This window comes from Oryctolagus cuniculus, chromosome X (genome assembly GCF_964237555.1).
Source record: "Oryctolagus cuniculus chromosome X, mOryCun1.1, whole genome shotgun sequence".
Classification (NCBI taxonomy): Eukaryota; Metazoa; Chordata; class Mammalia; order Lagomorpha; family Leporidae; genus Oryctolagus; species Oryctolagus cuniculus.
In genome coordinates this window covers 107,351,123-107,369,781 of record NC_091453.1, presented here as the reverse complement: position 1 = coordinate 107,369,781, position 18,659 = coordinate 107,351,123, and the positions used below count along the sequence as shown (strand labels likewise).

Genomic DNA, 18,659 nt, shown 5'->3' with positions numbered 1-18,659 from the left:
TGATTAGTTCCAATTTCTGATCGCCTTAAAGGTAAGAACTTAGATTTGGGATGGAGCAAAATTGACCTCGTTTATCTTTGTAACTTTGACCTCATTATCTCAGAGATGGTCATAGACTCGACACCTGGTCCCCAACATCTTTGTGTCCTGTGACTGAGCACAGAAAGGTACCAGATATGAGATCATGTATTACCGGACCTGATATAAGCCCAGTTAATATCAGCCAGCAAAACCAGAGGAAGAAAGGTTCAATGGCCCTTCAATGGACCCGGAGATAAACCTGCTTGTTTGGGAGTGGCCATCCTAGCTCATGAGGTCTTGCTGCCTGAGGAAGGAATTCGCCTGCTTTCCCTGGGGAGCCAGAATATTTATAGATTCTAGAGGAGAGGAAGGATGGAGGCTCCTGGGAGACGTCATAGAGGATGTGCAGAGGAAATGAAACTGCCCCAAACGACAAACTGCTGTGGGGCTCTGGGAGAGGCCAAGGGATCAGAAGGAATTAGGCAGGATGCAAGGCAAAGGGGGCACCTTGCGGGGGGCGGGGCAGGGGTGCCCGGGGCAGTTCTTCAGCTTCTTGGAGAATCCCTTGTAGCATCTGTCCAGCTAGTGAATAGCAATCCCTTCAAAGGCCTTTGATTTGGACTTTGCCAATCATCTGATTTTCATTGACATAACCTCTTTCAACAACTTGGTTCTTGTGCCACATGAGTCGTATCTGTGGGAACTTCCGTGGTCTCCTGAGTACAGAAGATGACCTGGGAAGGTACATAGTTTGCAAAGAGATTGGAAAAAACACATAAGTGGAATAAGCATTTCTGGGACATTTGGGGCCCATTGGGAGTGGCTGAGAAGCGCCTTGTGGAAGGAATTAGCATGCAGTGGGACTGAGCGTTAAATGCCAGGGATGTGAACGGAGGGAGTGTGGTTATGCAGCTGAGTGGCTATTTCTCTTGTTTTCGCAAAGTGATGCCCTATGACAGTTAGTATTGGACTTCGTATGCCTGGGGAAAGGGCAAGTGGGAAGCCAAGATCTCACTCTGTGGCCAGGGTTGGGACCCAGCTGGTGGGCAGGTGTCCAAAGTCTCCTAATGGACACCATGGCAAGTGGGGGCTCACACAGTTAGCTGAAGGGGGAACCCTGATAGCAAAGTTCAACAAACCCCAACAACGAGCTTATTTGCTCCAAATGGTCATTGGAGTCCTTTGATTCACAGAGCACACTCCAGGCTAGGTTCCACAGAGTTGGCATCACACTTTCTGATTAACATGGCCTCATGCCCCAGGTGGGAAGTTCATCCACGAATATGCATCATACTAGTCTATGGCAAGTCTTGTGCTGGCTGCTGTGGTTGGAGATGGACAAGTTAGAAGTTCAACTCTAGTCAACAGAATCAGAAAGACAAATACTTAGTAATGAGACAGTGATGAGTAGGATTCTTAGTAATGAGGACCTGTGCTTAACCAAGCCAAGATAATCTGTCATGGAGCTAGTTAGGCCTTAACTAGCAGCTGATCTCGATTGCTTTTGTTCCCATGTTTCTGTTAAATAGTTCCGGAGACAGGTGAAGCCTTGAGGCTCTTCTTAAATCCTTTTTTTAAACCAATGTTGCTGGTACTTAACTTCTTTGCTCATTAATTTAGCTTATGCCTTAGGGGACAAATTGAATGAGTGACATTGGGAAGACTCCATATGAGCTACTCTAGAAGGGCCAGGCTATGGAATGAGTGTGTGTGTGTGTGGGGGGGGTGCCTCATCACAGCTGTTTTGAGTGACTTTGCAGTTGGTTGGGATACTACTGGGCCAGTGAGCACCGGTTCTAGGCCAGGAAAGCAGAGGGGAAAACCAAAGATGGGAGTTGGTTACAATGAGACCCCTGTTCTAACTTGGCCACCAATTTTCTGCGTTACTGTGGGTAAGTCACTTTTCCTTTCTGCATTTCGGTTTCTCCGTCTGCATAATGAGGGGGCTGGAGGCTCCTTGTATCATGAAATTTCTCTGATTGCTGGCGGGGCCCATCATTCTCCAGATGTCCTGTCCCACTCCAATGTTTGCGCTACTCCAATAAAGACAGTTACTACGCAACAGGGGAGGGGCACATCCTGTGTGATTTTATTGTCTGTTGGTGTTGACTCATTTAAGAACCCGTGGGACAAGTTGTGATGATTTTGCCTGAAGAATGACACTTGATATGTACCATAAACCTGCAGTGATAATTAGTATAATCCCTTCTGTCATTGAACATACATTTATTATTTGCTTTGAGCAATAACACTGCTGATGAGAATACAAAAATGAATAAGACATATATTACTATCTCATATTAGTAAGTCATATATGCAAATATCTATGAGGCTATATAATTTATACTAGCTTTATGATGAAAACCAAACATTATGCCCAGTACTTAATAGGTATTGATTCATTTAATTCTTCTAATCACCCAGAGAAATAGTTACTAGCCCTTTTTTTAGATGAGGTACTCAAGATTCAGAAACAGTTAATAATTTACACTAAATTACCCATTTAGTAAGTGACAGAGGTGCCTTATTCTGGAACCCATGTGTGTATTAGCCAGGTTTTCATTACTACAATGAAATGCCTGAGACAAGCTACTTATGGAGGAAGGAGACTTATTTTGGCTCAGGGTTTTGGAAGTTTAACTCCAAGCTTGGGTGACTCCATTGGTTGGGCAATTGGTGAGATTGCCCAGAAGAGGCATAGAGCATCCCATGGCAAGAGGCAGCACACTAATTATGTCTTCCCTCATAGAGCCACCATGATTTGACCTTGAGAACGCCACCCTAACAGCCTAATTCAATCTAATCACTTCCCGAGGGCCCTACCTCTAAACACCATAATTGGGGAGCAGACGTTTAGTCTAGAGGTTATGATGCCCATGTCCCTCATTGGAGTGTCTGTATTTTATCCCCAGCTGTAACTCCTGACTCCAGATTCCCATCAGTGCAGACCCTGGGAGGCAGCAATAATGGTTCAAGTAATTGGGTTCCTGCTCCCTACGTGGGAGACCTGGATTGTGTTCCCAGCTCTTGCCTCTGGCTCTGACTCAGTCCTGGCCACTGTCTCTCTCTCTCCCTCCCTCCCTCCCCCCTCTTTGCCTCTCAAATAAATTTTTAAAAATTAAACACCATACTTGTATTAAGGCTTTGCTCTCTTGGTACCATTAACCTAAGACTTTGAGGACCAAGCCTTTAACCCATGGGCATTTGGGATACACCCAAACTAATATCCCCACCATAGCACCTGTGCTTAACCACGATGCTTTATGGCTTCCTAATTCAAGGTATTAGGAGTGAGAGGAGTAAGGTGTTAGATGTGCAAATAAGGTGATATGTGGGCCCAAGAAATGAGAAAGTGCTTCTTGATATTCAGTGAGGGGAGAGTGTGGGCTATGAGGAAAAAGTTACTTAATGTCTATTAGCCTTGGTTGCCTCTTCTGCGAAATGGGAGTGATAAAGATAAGGATCTACCTCACAGGTGTGAGGATTAAATGAGTTAATATGTGTAAAACGTCGAGAACAGTGCTTGACAGACAGCATATACACAGTAAGTTTCATCTAGCGCCATTGTCATTGTCATCACAGTCATCACCACCATCAGCAGCAGCATCTGTGGACACAGGCTTAAAGCAATGGGCTGCACCAAGCCTACCTTCAGTGGCTGCACCTGTAGGTTGAAAGTTGGTTGTAAATAGCAAGAGAGAATCCTTCTTTAGTTGACTTTGAAGTAAGATGAGCTCTGTGGAAAGAAGCAAAATGAAAGTTGCTCGACTGTCTCCTTGCCAGAATGGATGAACTTGATACTGCCTTGGAGTAGGACACTGCCTCCCAAAGGCCACCTTTAAAATGAATACCCTACATGGGAGACATAACCTCAACTACTATCATGCATTAACATCTTGCATCAAGTGCATCCATCAGATGAGCCCCAGCAGAGATTGGTGCTTTGGGGGAAATAAGATAGTGAGCAGTTTTGTTGGTTACTAAGAAGATAGGTATGCATGGAATGAGGCAAAGACCTCTGTCCTGATCAGATCCAAGAGGCCAGAGGACAGACCCAAAAGTGGAAGGAGAGGCAGGTCAGGCAGAGGAGAAAAACACATTGTATGTGCAAGCATTGTGGGCCAGCGATTGGGTGAGTACTTCACACGCATTTTCTCATTTAATCTCCCAACCATCATGTCTTATCCATTCCTGCTGCTATAACAAAATACCCGAGACTGGGTAATTGATAAATAATGGAAAGTCATCTCTCACAGCTCTAGAGGCTGGAAGTTGACGAGCAAGGAGCTGGCAGATTTGGTGAGGGCTTCATGCTGGCACCTTGAATGCTGCTTACTCTGGAGAGGACAAACACTGTGCCTACACATAGCAGAGGGGAGAAAGGGCAAAAGGGACACCAGGGTGCTTTATTCAACCTTTCTACAGAGGCACTAATCCATTTCATCCCCTCCCAAAAGGCTCCTGCTCTTAAGGCCTTGAGTATTTGAGTTCCAACATAAGAATTATGGAGAGACACATATAATTCAAACCATTGTACCGTCCGCTGGTTCACTCCCCAAATGTCCACAGCAGCCAGGACTGGTGCAGGCTGAAGCTGGGAGCCAGGAACTCAAACTGGGACTCTCACATGGATGGCAGGAATCCAAGTACCTGAGCCATTACCATTGCCTCCCTAAGTGTGCATTAGCAGGAAACTGGAATTAGGAGTGGAACTGGGACTTGAACACAGGCACTCTGATATTGGATGCAGGCAACCCAAGTGGTGGCGTAACCATTACACCAAACACCAGCCCCGTGAGTTCTTTTTAATACCCCACACTGCTCACTTAAACCCACAGGACAGAGAGGTGGACATATCAATTGAGCAACAGTGGCTGGTGTTGATGACATAGAATTGAATAGCTTGTGCGTAGCATTGATGAGAGTGACAAGTCAGAGGCTGGCTTCATATAAGCTGCCTCATCTCCATCATCAACAATACACTGACCCCCATGGTTGTCTTTTACCTTGACTGGAAACTGAGTCTTGCCTCTAGCTAGAGCTCTGAACCCCTGGTGCGATAATGAACTTCACAACTGCTTGCTGCTCCGTGGCATGCGAGTGTGTGTGCTTTCACGGACCTCCTCCCCACCTCCAGAGAAAACACCTTCAAGCATTTATTCCGCTGGTATGAATTCAACAGTACCATCTCCCAGAACAAAAGGCAACACAGGATTCTGCCAACTGTTATTTATTTATTTGACTAGCAGTTACACAGCACCAACTGTGTGCCAAGCACTGTGCTAGATGCTATTATGCAGTGACCTTAAAATCTGGCAAGAAGAGCCAGATATGAAACCTGGGCATTTCAATATTGAGATGGATGGGCATCTGCAAGGTGAGCAACTAGGGTTGCATCCCTTGCCACACTGGCCTTGATTCCAGAGGTGAGCAGCACTTTCTACAGAACAACTGCAGGCCCGCAGAGCATAGGCTGAAGATACAAAAGTGCTCCAACACACTTTGGGAGTAACTGCCAACGAAACACACAGCCACAGCTCTGATGAAGAGGGCAAAGTTGTTGCGAGTGAGAGTGGCCTGAGAAAGATGGAAGATGACATCTTGGATCTAGCACTAGAAAAATGGATACAATTTGGTTAAGTGGAGAGAAAGATTAGATTAAAAATGATTCTCCCAGGTATTCAGCTCTTTAAATCTTGCTTTAAATGCATGTCTTCAATTTATTGTTACTTGGCTTTGATTTGCATTGGTTTCCTTTTGTGTTTTTTTTTCTTTTACCTTGGTGCATTTGAAAGATTAAGTGATGTGGGGAAAAGGGAGTATAGAAAAATAATGGGGGCCGGCAGTGTGGCGTAGTGTGCTAAGCCTCTGCCTGTGGCACCCAGCATCCCATATAGGCACCGGTTTGTGTGCTGGCTGCTCCTCTTCCAATCCGGCTCTCTGCTAGTGTGCCTAGAGAAGCAATGGAGGATGGCCCAAGTGCTTGGGCCCCTGTACCCACATGGGAGAACTGGAAGAAGCTCCTGGCTCCTGGCTTCTGGCTTCTGGCTTCAGGTGGGTCCAGCTCCAGCCATTGAGGCCATTTGGGGCATGAGCCAGAGGATGGAAGACCTTTCCCTATGTCTGTAATTCTACCTCTCAAATAAATAAAATCTTAAAGAAATGAATGAGTGCTTATACCTACTGCTATGCCATAGAACTTTCTGGAATGATTGAAAGTTTCTATTCTGTGTTGTCCAATACAGTAGCCACTAGCCACATATGGCTACTTCCTGAGCAAATGAAATATGGCCAGTGCAACTGATGAACTGAACTTTTAACTTAATTTGAAACGTGATCAAGAGCTACTGTACTGGAAAGCACTGCTCCGACCACTTAACAAGACATACAGGCCCTAGCAAAGGTGCAATGAAATACGAAGGCTCCTATTGAACCTAGTTATGGGGGCATTTATGTGAGCGTGCATGGGCTTGCTCAACAGGGCTTGCAGCACTGTGTTTCCTAAGGGCTTAGTGATGATTTGCACAGTACCCTTAGGTATATTATCTCATTTAATCCCATAGCAGTTCTAAAGGGGCTGGGGAACAGATGATCATTTCCGTAAGACCCAGTCCATTTATGGCAAGGCCCTGCAGTGGATGAGGTTGGAGACTGGAGACCAGATCTTTCTCCTCTTGGCTGGAACACTTTCCAGGGAGACAGAGAAGAGAGAATGATGTCGTGCTACACACGCCCACTGCTCACAGCCTGGAGCTCATGAATGAAGAGAGTGCTTTGCTTCATATGTCTTTCTCCTACTCGGCCGACCGTGGCAAATGGAGCCACAGACTACCATTGAGAACTCTATCTATTCCCTTGTACTCTTGTCCAGCGTATGTTTTGTGTAAATCTGGGCTTGCACTTCAAACAAACTGCCTGGCTTGCCGAAAGGTGGAAACACCTTTCGGTTTATTCTTTTGACATGTGTGGAGTGCCACCTAGGTGCAGAGTGTGATATCGGGGACTGTGGAGAGATCTGCGAGAATACGACAGGCTCCTATCTTATGGGGTTATAGTGGGACGCAGTAGGTAGCCCCTTTCCTTGGAATCTACCGGAGTGTAAAAGATGCTAACGGTGTAGAAACGACTTCAGGACCCACTTATAAAGGGGAGTTCCAAATACATGCACAACGCCTCCAGCCTGTACCGTGCGTAGCTGGGTAAACTGCCTCCCTCTTGCGATGGTGGAGAACTCGAAAGGGGAGAGCTCTAGGGTGTCACCTGCCCCAGTGATGAAGAGGACACAAGGAGCAGTACTTCCTGGATTACTATTATCCTGGGAAGGCCTCTGGATGAGAAAGAGTTGAGGTGCTGCTGAACAGAGAGCTCATGGGGTGGGGGCATTCCAGGCAGAGGGTGCCTCCTGGGTGTCGGACAAGCACTCAAGCATTGGGCACAAGACTAGGAGGTCACCCCCAATTCAAACCCAGTTGGAGATATGAGCATGGAGGAGGGCCAGTGTGTGTTGGGGGACAGGAGGGGGGGGGTCTTGACCAACGCCTTGCAGCAAGGGAAAGGAGCTGGGTCAGAATCAGAGGTGGAGGGGGTGGTGGTGGGGGGCAGCTCGGGCCAGGTCCTTCCCTGAGCGCCCAGGTTTTCTGACAGCTGTTAAGGAAGCGGGCTGAGAAAGGGTTAAGCGTGCCCCATCCACTGCCCCAAATGCTTCCTGTGTTTGAAATACTTCAGGTCTCCGCAAACCCTCTGGCCCTGGGCCAGGCGGGCATTGTCCGGGGAGCCACTGTGGGTTGTCCAAGCCGCTGCGCCGCCTTTGTTGTGGGGCCACCTCGGGGTTCCCGCTCGCGCCCTGGCTGGGGCTGCAGAGTGCGTGCCGGGAGGGGGGCGGCGCGGGAGGCTTGCTCCCTCTCCCTCTTCCTGCCACCCCCCCCTCCAGCCCTCCCGATGACCACATGACCAAGTGGGCTCGCGGCCAAGCCACAAGCTACAAAATGCAGCCTCTGGAGTGAGCCGGGAGCATTCTCGCTGGCAGCTGGGGCCACGGGCACTTAGGGCCGCCGCCGAGCCGTCCGCCTCTTGGAAAGAGCTCGCTGCCGTCCCCGGAGCCGCCGAGGCCAGCTTCGCGGCGCTGCCCCGTGGCGGGAGACCGAGGCTGCAGCAGAGCGGAGGCGGCGAGCGGTCGCGGCGGCCGGCAGCCTACGGTGCGGCCCGGGAACCACGCGAGCTCGCGGCTCGCACGCGCCTGCCGCAGCTCGCGCCTTTCTGTGCCTCCGGGCGCCGGTCCTCTCCGCCCTCCCGCCCGCTGGCCAGGGCCGCGGCGGCCCGAGGAGCAGCATGAATCTGCGGCTGTGCGTGCAGGCGCTCCTGCTGCTCTGGCTCTTCTTGACCGCGGTGTGTGGAGGTGAGTGAGCGCCTGCCCGCCGGTCGGTCCGCGCTCCCTCGCCGCTCGCCCGGGCTGCAGCCAGCGCGCTCCTTTCCTTTCCCCGCCTCCCGGGGAGCCCGGCGCGAGCCGTGCAGGAGCAGCCACGCGCCGGCCGCGCCGGGCGGCCCATTGACAGGGATCCCCGGGCCAGGAGTCGGCCGGCTGCGGGGACAGCTTCCAATGCGGGGGTGACGGGGTGGGGAGGAGCGCAGTTCAGCCTCCGGCATCACCTGCCCCGGCTCCGTGCGCCTGCGGATCGCACCTCGCAGTCTGAGGGCCGGGAGCGTGCGCCCCGCATCTCACATCCCACGTGGTGGAGGGTGGGGGGATCCTGCCGCGTTCTTCTCGTGGATCAGTGGAGGGAGCCGACCAGAGCTGTGTGGGGCTAGGCCTCCACATTGAAGGTCTGCCTCTGGGGGTTAGTGGCCGCCCGCAGGTCCGGGAGCTCAGCCGCCCGCGGGGAAGATGTGCCAACATGCAGACGTGACACTTGTTGCATAGGCAGGAGCGCCGGTGGAGGCAGTGGCAGGGAGCCCAGCTGTTGCTCCTTCAGCCTGCGTGTGAGCAGAGGCAGCCCCCACACCCCACCCCAGCCCCCAGGTCCAAGCTGGGCTCTGCTTCTCCTGTACCCCAAGCTCCTGTCTGCCCTCCTCCCTGCTCCTACACAGAACGCCCTCCCCACAGCCTCCATCCAGGCCAAGGGGCTTGCTTCTTCCATAGGCTGGCGCTGCAGGTTCCCACTGTCCCAGGCACAGGCATGCTTCATCCTGGCCCTCCTGTGTCCAACACCACAGCAGGAAACACAGCACCTGACCTGCTACCTCCATGGCACTCAGGCAGGGGCAGCCTCCCCCACACCTGACAATACTTGGCACTGGTCCCCCCCCCCACTGGTTCCCACCCATGCCCCAGCAGCCTCGCCCCAGGCTGCCCATCCTCTCTGCGTCAGTGTCTCTTGGGGCTGCCAGCTCCCACCTCCAGCTGCCACAGTCCTGTGATCTGGCTCTCATTGCTGCCTGCCTAGTGCCACAGAAAGGAAAGGCCAAGACCAGGGAGACTTATGGCAGTGCCAGGGCTGGAGTTGCAGGGGGCTGGCAGCAGAGGGAAGGAGGGGGCCGGGTGGCAAGGTTCCTAGAGGAAGGGCGAAGGGTCCTACTCGGCTGGATCCAGGTCCTCCAGGTCAGGAGAAGCCTTGCAGCCCAGGAACCTCTGAGGGGCCCAGCCAGCTCGGCCTGCCTCTCTCCGTGGGCAGCCTCCTTTCTCTGCTCTTGGTTTTTGGCGCTGCTCTGGACCTGGGGCACTGCCTGGCTTCCCAGCCAGGCTCATCGGTTGGCTCTGACACCTCCTGGCTCCAGGTGGCTGTTCATGGGTTCCCTCTTGCAGACCTGAGTGCTGAGTAGGCCAGCTCCTGGGGAAGAAGGGACAGACTTTGTCTTCAGGAATTCCTGCCAGGCACTCAGTGGGCTGCAAGGAAGCAACAGATACAAATGAAAAATAGCCGGGTCGTGAGCTCCAGGAGCCGAGCCTACCATCCGGCGCAGCTGGGGAGCCAAGACACTCACCAGACACCACCCCAGGCAACTAGTGCAGGGGGAGCCTTCAGCAAAGAAGAGTGGGTTCAGAGAATTTGCCCCAGAGGAAGCTGGGGCTTCCCCCAGAGGCTGTGGAGAACACCACAACTTGACCCCCTTCTGGGAGTGGCTGTTGGGGCAGTGCTGGGAGAAGGGAGAGCTGTTTACAGGGGAATACAAGTTGACAGGGCTGCAGACTACCATCTGTGTTTGGCCCAGCCCCTGTCACTTCTTGCTTAAAGCCACCCTTAATCGTTAGGTCATCTACACACCTGCTTTGAGTAAACCCATTGGCCTCACATTTGGCTTAAGCCTAGCACTGGAAACTTCCAAGGCTCCCCCTGCCTTCGCTATCCCTTGGCTTCTCCTGGGGCCAAAGAGGCCCCCTCTAAGCAGGTAACCAGCAGCCAAGAACCCAGGTATACATGTCCTTCTTGTCTTGCCTCCTATCCTGGGTTAGAAACAGGGACCCCAGCCGGCGCCGCAGCTCACTTGGCTAATCCTCCGCCTGCGGCACTGGCACACCGGGTTCTAGTCCTGGTTGGGGTGCTAGATTCTGTCCCAGTTGCTCCTCTTCCAGTCCAGTTCTCTGCTGTGGCCCGGGAGGGCAGTGGAGGATAGCCCAAGTGCTTGGGCCCTACACCCGCATGGTCTACCCGCATGGTAGACCAGGAGGAAGCACCTGGCTCTTGGCTTTGGATCGGCGAAGCGCACCGGCCGCAGCGGCCATTTTGGGGGTGAACCAATGGAAAAAGGAAGACCTTTCTCTCTGTCTCTCTCTTTCTCTCACTGTCTAACTCTGCCTGTCAAAAAAAAAAAAAAAGGAAAGAAAGAAAGAAAGAAAGAAAGAAAGAAAGAAAGAAAGAAAGAAAGAAAGAAAGAAAGAAAGAAAAGAAAGAAACAGGGACCCCACAGGGCCGGCGTTGTGATACAATAGGTTAAGCCTCTGCTTGGGGTGCTTGCATCCTACATCAGGGTGTTGGTTTGAGTCCCAGATCCTCTGCTTTTGGTCCAGCTTCGTGCTAGTGCATCCCGGGAGGCAGAGGAAGGTGTGCTTGAGCCCCTGCCACCCACCTGGGAGACCCAAATGGAGCTTCCCAGCTCCTGGCTCAGCCTGGCCCAGATCTGGCTGTTGCTGGCATTTGGGGAATAAGTGAGTGGATGGGAGATTTTCTCTCTCTCTCTCTCTCTCCCTCTCTCTCTCTCTGTACTCCTGCCTTTCAAGCGAATGAAAATAAAATAAGCATTAAGTAGAAGAAACAGGGGCCCTGACTTGCCTGCTGTCCTCAGGCAGAGTCTCACACTCTGTCCTGCCTTGGAATGTCCACCCCCACACGCCCTCCCCCTCCCCCCGCCTCCTGACCTGGGATACACTCTGCTCTTCTGAGTCTGCTGGGCTAGGGCCAAGTGTCCCTTGGTCTTCGAGTGCCTCTCTTCCTCCCCTCCTGCTCACCACAGCCGGCCCCAGCTTGAAGCCTGCAGTCATAGTGGCAGTGGCGAGGACAGCTTACTGTACCCTTCCCGCTCAGGGACGAGCACCTCCACTGTGTCCCCAGTCCGAAGCGCTAAGCACCCGCGTAACCTGAGCCAGGCAAGTGAGGGGGAGGGCAGGGCTGCCAGAGCGTGGAGCCGCTGAGGGCAGCAAGGCTGGCACTGGAAGACAGCCCAGGGCCCTGGAGAAGGTGACGGGGGCGGGGTGGGGGGAGGGGGAGACAAAAGAAAGGAACTCCATTCTGGAGACACACAGGACTATAGGACAGGGGCGGGGACGCAGCCACAGGGGTCCCCACCATAGCATGAGGGCCAGCTTGTAAAACAATCACAAGGCAGGCCAGACCACCAGAGGAACAACAGGTGCATCATTCCTGGTGAGGCTGGCGTGTTCCTGAAAAGTCTTGCCGACCTCTGTGCGCTGGCGCGGTCGGGGTTCAGGGTGCGTAGAAGTCAAAGCCTGTTCTCCCCCTGGCTGGGGGTCTCAGGGTAGAGGGGCTACAGCTTCATTGTGAAGGGCATTTCAATGAGCAGTGGCTCCAACCCCTCCAGGTTGCAGAGTCTTTTGGGGGGCGGGGGCTCTCTCACGCCTTCCATCCAATAGCAAAGGATGTGGAAGAAAACATTCCGCGGGCACTGAGGGTGGCTCCCATTTCTACAGGGGAATTGTCCTGTAGAGCCGGGACCTCCGCAGTGATGGGAATCCACAGCAGCCAAGTGGGCCCTCTGGGCTGCACAAAATCAGGGAAGCAGGTGGCCCATGGGCTCAGTGAGCAGGAGCCCACAGACTTCCAGCGATGAGGAGGAGCGTGGGCCCCCATCCGATGGGCAGCAAGAGGCCAGGCCAGGGGCTAGGGTGCTCAGGGTGGCCGTTCCCTGCAGGCTTAGAGTTGTGACATCTTTCTGGCCAGGTCTGAGCCCCCTCCCCGCCCCTCTCCTGGCTCTTGGCCTCCCTCTGGGTCCCTCTCCACTAGCCTTCCCTTCCTGACTGCCGCAGGCACTCACAGTCCTGGGTGCTGAGCATAGGGAGAGGACCCACGCCCCATCTGGATACCCACCGTGCCTCTCTTCTCCATGCCCGCTGGGCTTCTGGGATACAATGGCCTGTGCCCTTGTCTCACCCCTGGTAGCTAAAGGCATGGGAGTGGGAAGCAAGGCTTCTCCTACATGTTTAAGGCCCCCAGGGTCCTTCCCCTGTGCCCAGCCACAGCTTCACTGAGCATAGTCCTCCCCACCTGAGTGTGTCTCTGCCACTGTACCCTCTCGCATCAGATCCACCTGCGGTGGGCAGGATGAGCCTTGAGGGGACCTCAAAACTCAGGGCAGAAGCTGAAGCCGCTGGCATGTGGGGCTTAATGAAAGTCTCCCCCCAACTCCTTCGCAGATGGCGCTACAAGGATAGCTCTGGGGTGGTCACACAGAAGTAGCCGCCTTTGTTTCAGTCGCACCTGCTGCTCCAAAGTGCTCACGTGATTTCGCTTTAATGCTCTGAGGTGACCAGCATAGGGGTCGAGTCAGCTCAGTAGCCCGAGTTGATCGTGAGCAAGCGGTGTGGTTTATTAACCAAATGATCCCAGTAACTGGCAAGTTCCTAATAGGTCAGAGGGTTTCTCTTGGGGAAGCAGGGAAAGAGGGTGTGTGTCGGGTTGATAGCAGGAAGAGATCTGCGTGTCTGGATGTGAGTGGGGAGAAGGAGCGGCAGGCCTGGGAGCCATAAGGACAAACCTCACCCACTTTTGGCACTAGAGGCGGCCGACTGCCTGGAAATTGTGTGCAAGTGGAGGAGAAATCACAAGGGCTAAGGAGCCAAGGGAAGAAGCAGCGGGTGAGGATGTTGGAGGCAGCGAAGGAGGGGAAGGAAGAGCCGCCAGGGGTAGAAGGATTGAGGGCGAGCAGCCAACGGAGGCTGTATGGAAACTCTGAGCTAGTGGCGACTCCTGCGTGGATGGCAATGGGGCTCGCGGGACAGGGGCAGGGCTGAAGGCAACCGTGGTGGTGTAGGGCAGGCAGAGACCAGGATTCATTATCGCTGGCCTCAGACACCATATTTCTGGAGGCCAGTCCCATCCCAGACACTGCACAAGTACCCTGCCAGCCAGTGTCTTTCCCAGCACTGTCTCCTCTGCCCAGGCGGCCTGCCCGGGAGGCCAGGCCTCTGGGTGCCAGCTTGGCCTTCCTGGCTGCAGTGCAGGCTCCCTGAGATCTGGCCCATGTGCCTTTTCCCTTATCACACCCAAGAACAAGCAGCACCACTTGGATTCCATTGTCGAGGCTCGGGCTGGCATCAGCAGGCGGTGACTCCAGGCCGCGTGTGGGTACATGGAGAGAGCAGCCCAAGAGCAGAGCAGAGGCCAGCTGCGCTTGGAACAGAAGGAGCTGACATCACACATGGCACAGGCATCTGTGAGCTGGGAGTAAGAGGAGGTCGGGCACGGTGGCGCGGGACCTGCCGCCCTAGCCCCATCCTCCTCCTGGTGCACAGATGTGCTGCTCGAGGTGACCACTCACTCACTCACTCACTCAGGTTTTTAAACCTTTCAATCTGGCTGAGTAGAGCTCAGCAAAAAGCGGGCTGAGTTGGAGATGCCCCTGGTCACAGCCACAGGGAGGCCCTGGGAGCGAGAGTGAGCCCCAGAGCTGCCTGAGCACTGATGCGCAGATGCCCGGGAGAGGGGACGGCATGCGGTCTCCAGTACTCCAAAGCGGGGCACGCTGCAGACCGAAGGGTGCAGGAGAACAGTGATAAAAGACTACAGCTGAGGCCGGTGTGTTGTGATGCATCATGTTCAAGCCACTGCCTGTGACACTGGTATCCCAATATGGGTGTCGGTTCGAGTCCCGGCAGGTCCACTTCTGATCCAGCTCCCTGCTAATGCACCTGGGAAAGCAGCAGAAGACGGCCCAAGTCCTTGGGCCCCTGCCACCCACATGGGAGACCCAGATGAGGCTCCAGGCTATGACCTGGCCCAACCTTGGCCATTGTGGCCATTTGGGGAGTGAACAAATAGATGGAAAATCTCTCTCTTTCTTTCTCTCTCTCTCTCTCCTCCCCTCTCTATACAACTCTAACTTTCAAATAAATGAATCTTAAAAAAAAAAAAAAAAAAGACTGCAGCCAAGAATAAGAGAGAAGGGAGAACTCTGCCTGGATAGCTATTGGATCCAGGTGATGGGTCTGTGCGTGGTCATTGTGATGGCATATGTCAGAGTGTTTGATCTGCGCCTGTCACAGGGGTGCCAGGGGGGTCACTGTGTCCTGTGCCACAGCCCTAAGTACAGGCGCAACACCCCAAAGTGCAACCCCCCTCCCTGCCCCCAAACAGGAAGAACCTGTTTGTGCCTAAGGAAGAGACAGAAAAATCGTGTCCGAATTGCCAATGTTTCATCAGAGTGGGGAAAGCTCAGAGGAGCGCCACCTCCTGGAGGGCCTGCCCCTCCTGGGGGCCTGTGGACCCCCGCCCCAGCCAGCCCCTGCCCAATTCTTGTCAGCCTTCCTCCTAACAGGCTTTCTTCTTCCCGCAGGGCCCCTGGGGCAGCCTCCTCAAGGGAATGGGCTAGAGGAAGGCAATGTTCGCTACTTGCTGCAGCCCAGGGCGCCGCGGAACGGACCAGGGCCCTGGCAGGGAGGCCGCCGGAAATTCCGCCGCCAGCGGCCCCGCCTCTCCCATAAGGGCCCCATGCCTTTCTGAAGCAGGTACTGCATGCCCCGGCCAGGGGGCGGTCTGGACGGGGTGGGGGAGGGACAGCCTAGAGGTTGGTGACCCGGTGACCCGGTGACCCTGTCGCTTACCACTGGCCAGACATATCCATCAAGCCGTCCCTGCTGCCACACACATAGACGGCCTCAGAGCTGCCAGCCAGCTTAAAGAGTACCCATCTGGTCCCTTCATTATACGTAGGAGGACATGGAGGCCCACAGAGGGACCGGACACTTGGGGCCCCTATCCTGATGCCCCAAGAGTGGAGTGCTGGCTCCCCTCCACCTGACTTCCTGGAAACTTCCAGAAGTCCTTGATGACTTGGTGGGCCTTGATGACTGGGGCGGGGGTGGGGGTGGGGGAGACAGGGTGCTCAGAGCATGTCTGTGTCCAGCGTGGACCTCACCTGATCTAGGGGTAAGGGGAATAAAGCAGAAACCCACAGGGGTACCAGGCAGAAAGAGGGGGAGCATTGTGACCGTGGTTGCCCAGAGTGAGGGAGCAGGGCCTAAGCAGTGCGAGGTGGTGCGGGGAGGGGGTAAGGAGAATGAAAGCTGCCTACTGTCCTTGCCTGGGGGATTCCTTTGTCATAGGACCCCATCAATGACCTCTCTTCTTTTGTCCCTTTTGTCTCTTTAGGACCGAAGGGGCCCCCAAGGGCCTGCCACCTGCAGTTCTTGCCACTCGTAGATGGGTCTGCTTCTTGGGAGCCCCCACATCCATCCATTCAGCTCTTGCACTTGTTCTAGCTGCTGCCGGTCCCGGCTCTTCTCACCCACCAGCTGCCCGCAATGGTGTGGTCCTGCCCCTTCTTCAGATGATTCCAGTTCACTAGCAAGGATCCGCTGAGCCCGTCTTCGCAGCCCCTCCCTGGGCTGACCTTGGAGACGCAGCCCTCTGCACGGCTCTCGTCCTACCTCACCCACCTGAGGGCCCAAGCCTTCACTGGCTCCCTTCAGCAGCCTTGTCCTTTGGACCCCACATCAGTCTCAACACAGCGAGGAGCAATGAGAGACTCTGATTCCAGGGGCTGAGTGTTGCGATCCAGACATGTGCACTGGGGGCACTGATATGGGGGCTGGTGCTCTGGTGATGGGGGGTTGATGCATTAGAGGAAAGGAAGAGCAGCTACTGGGGGCTCTGTGGTGGCCTGGAGAAGAAGAGGGGACGGAGAGAGGCCGTTGTCACTTCTCACACATTATTTTGTCTCCTAACACTCACTGCTAAGCCTTCCCCCTCCCCACCCCTTGCCAGCAAGTTCAAGCTCAGGGTCAGGAGGGGAGGGTGCTGGGTCTGCAGTGGCTCTAGACCTCCCAGGGGTAAACGCCAAGCAAGAGGGTCATTTTTTGCCAGGAATCGAAGACTATCAGAGCAGAAAGAACCCTCGCAGAGACCACTTAGCTGGGCTTCCCGTATTGTGCTGATACAGACTCCCACAGAGGGACACAACTGCTCAGGGGCACTGCAGAGCCGAAAAGGGGACCGGTGTCCCCCCTCCTCCCCGCTTTATGATGTCCTCTTCCCTCTGAATGACTTCCCAAAACAGTCAAGTGCCTCTTCCGGGGGTGGGGGTGGGGTTGGTGCTGGGGCTGGCTAGGAAGGGAAGGGAGAGGCAAGCTGGCTGTGACCAGCCCCCTTGAGGGGTTGAAGCTGCTTTCAGCTCCCTGGCCTTCCACTGCTGCCCCCATCCTGGGGCAGACTCAGGCCCAGGCCCGGAGACTACCATTCAAAAAGCCCAGCGCTGCTTGTCAGTAGCTTTGCCTTCTTTCCCGGTGGCCTTTCCTAAGGGCTGGAGGGCAGAGGGCGGAGAAGGAGGAAAGGAGGGTGGGAAGGAGAGATGGAGGGGTGGGAGGAACAGGGAAGGAAGGAGGAGGGAGGAGAGACAGGCGCACGTAAAGGGGTCTCTCAAGCGCCCTGAGCGGGCTTCCTTCTCATCCGCCTCCCTGGAGGGAGAAAAGAGAAGACAGAAGCCGGGTGCCCACCTGGGTATGCGTGAGTGCAGGCGGAGTCAGGGCCCCCCAAGAACCCCACAATAATCCCAATGTCCTTTACCTCTGCTGCTGCTAACGCTGCTGCTACTGCTGCCGCCGCCCCAAGGCCCACCCTGGGGAAATGGGGCTGGTCACCAGCTCCACCCCACCCTCCCGACTCGGGCTGGGGGCTGCTCAGTGTCCAGAAGGTCTCTTCTGCCGCTCATGCCCCCACCAGAGCCCGGGCCTTCCTCCTCCTCCTGTCTGCATCTCCCGCCTGCATAAGCTGCAGCCAAGCCCAGCCCCCATGGGGAAGGGAAGAGAAGGGGGACATCAGCTGAGAAAGTTGGGAGACACGGGCCAGAGGAGGGCAGAGGGAGGGCCGGGGGTCTGCCTTATTTAAAGTGGTTGTGTATGATTCTTAGACTAATTTATACAGAGACGTTAAGGCCTTTTTCATTACCAAAGTGTCCTCTTCCCATGACTGTGTTCACTGTGTTTGTAAAGATTGTTCTGTGTAAATATATCTTTATAATAAAGAGTTAAAAGCTGACAGTGCACCCTTACTCTTGGAGGTCATGTTCAGCACCCTGGGTGTCCCTGTGCCCCCTGTACTGTGTGTTCAGGAAGCCAAAGTGCCCGCATCTCAAACCTGTCCTAGGCCAGCTGGTTGCACCCTGATTTGCCACAAGCTCACACAAGGAGGATGGGGGCTTACTGACCAGTGCACGTAAAACGCAGCAGCCCACTTTTAAGCTTTTTGGCAACTGTTTGGGTGTTGTGATTTTTTTTTTTTGGCAGTGTCATTTAGAGGAAGTTTTTAAAAAAGCAATCTCTTTAAGAACACGCTGACTAAAAGATGGGATCGCTACTAAAAATTGTTTTGTATCCTTGGTGGGTGTCTTCTGTTTGATCTACTTTCCAACACTTTTGGGACTTTTTAGCCAGTTTGCCTTTCTTGAAAAATGTTTTCCGCAATAAATACATTTGGTAATGACTTTGTATGTATCATTTTCAGCTTCACAAAGTACAGTTGCGCTGATGAATGAGATCGCCTGAAAAATAAAACGCGAGGAGTTCAATACAATCCTGCCCCATCTGTCTCACTTTTTCATGCTTGTTGTCAAAACGCTGATATCTTGCCGAACAGAAAAGAACATTGGGTACATGCTAATTTGGTTAATAAACCCGTTAGGTGATGTGGGCATACATGGTGCACAGCAAAAACCCAACGAGAAGGAGACGAGTGATCAAAATGGGGGCATTTGATAAATCTTGTGGTGAATTCTATAGATTTGACAAGTATTTAGTGCTGAAAATATGCAATTCTAAAGACAGGGTCTTCAGACAAACTCACCCAGAAGTCATAAAACTGCTCAATAGGAGCTAAACTAGGAAAAGTTAGCCACAAGCACACAAAGCAATTTCGTCATTGACAAAATGCTGCAAATTGTGACATAGTGATTTAAAAATACACTACATCGGTCGTGCC

The 18,659-nt window shown here is 53.7% G+C and overlaps 1 long non-coding RNA gene across 1 annotated transcript; it reads left to right on the top strand.

Annotated features, from left to right (window-relative positions):
• Positions 1-8,020: 8,020 nt before the first annotated feature.
• Positions 8,021-18,254, top strand: APLN (apelin). The gene is made up of 3 exons (XR_519555.4): positions 8,021-8,416; positions 15,022-15,193; positions 15,837-18,254. It is a non-coding gene; the product is annotated as an apelin (long non-coding RNA).
• Positions 18,255-18,659: the final 405 nt, after the last annotated feature.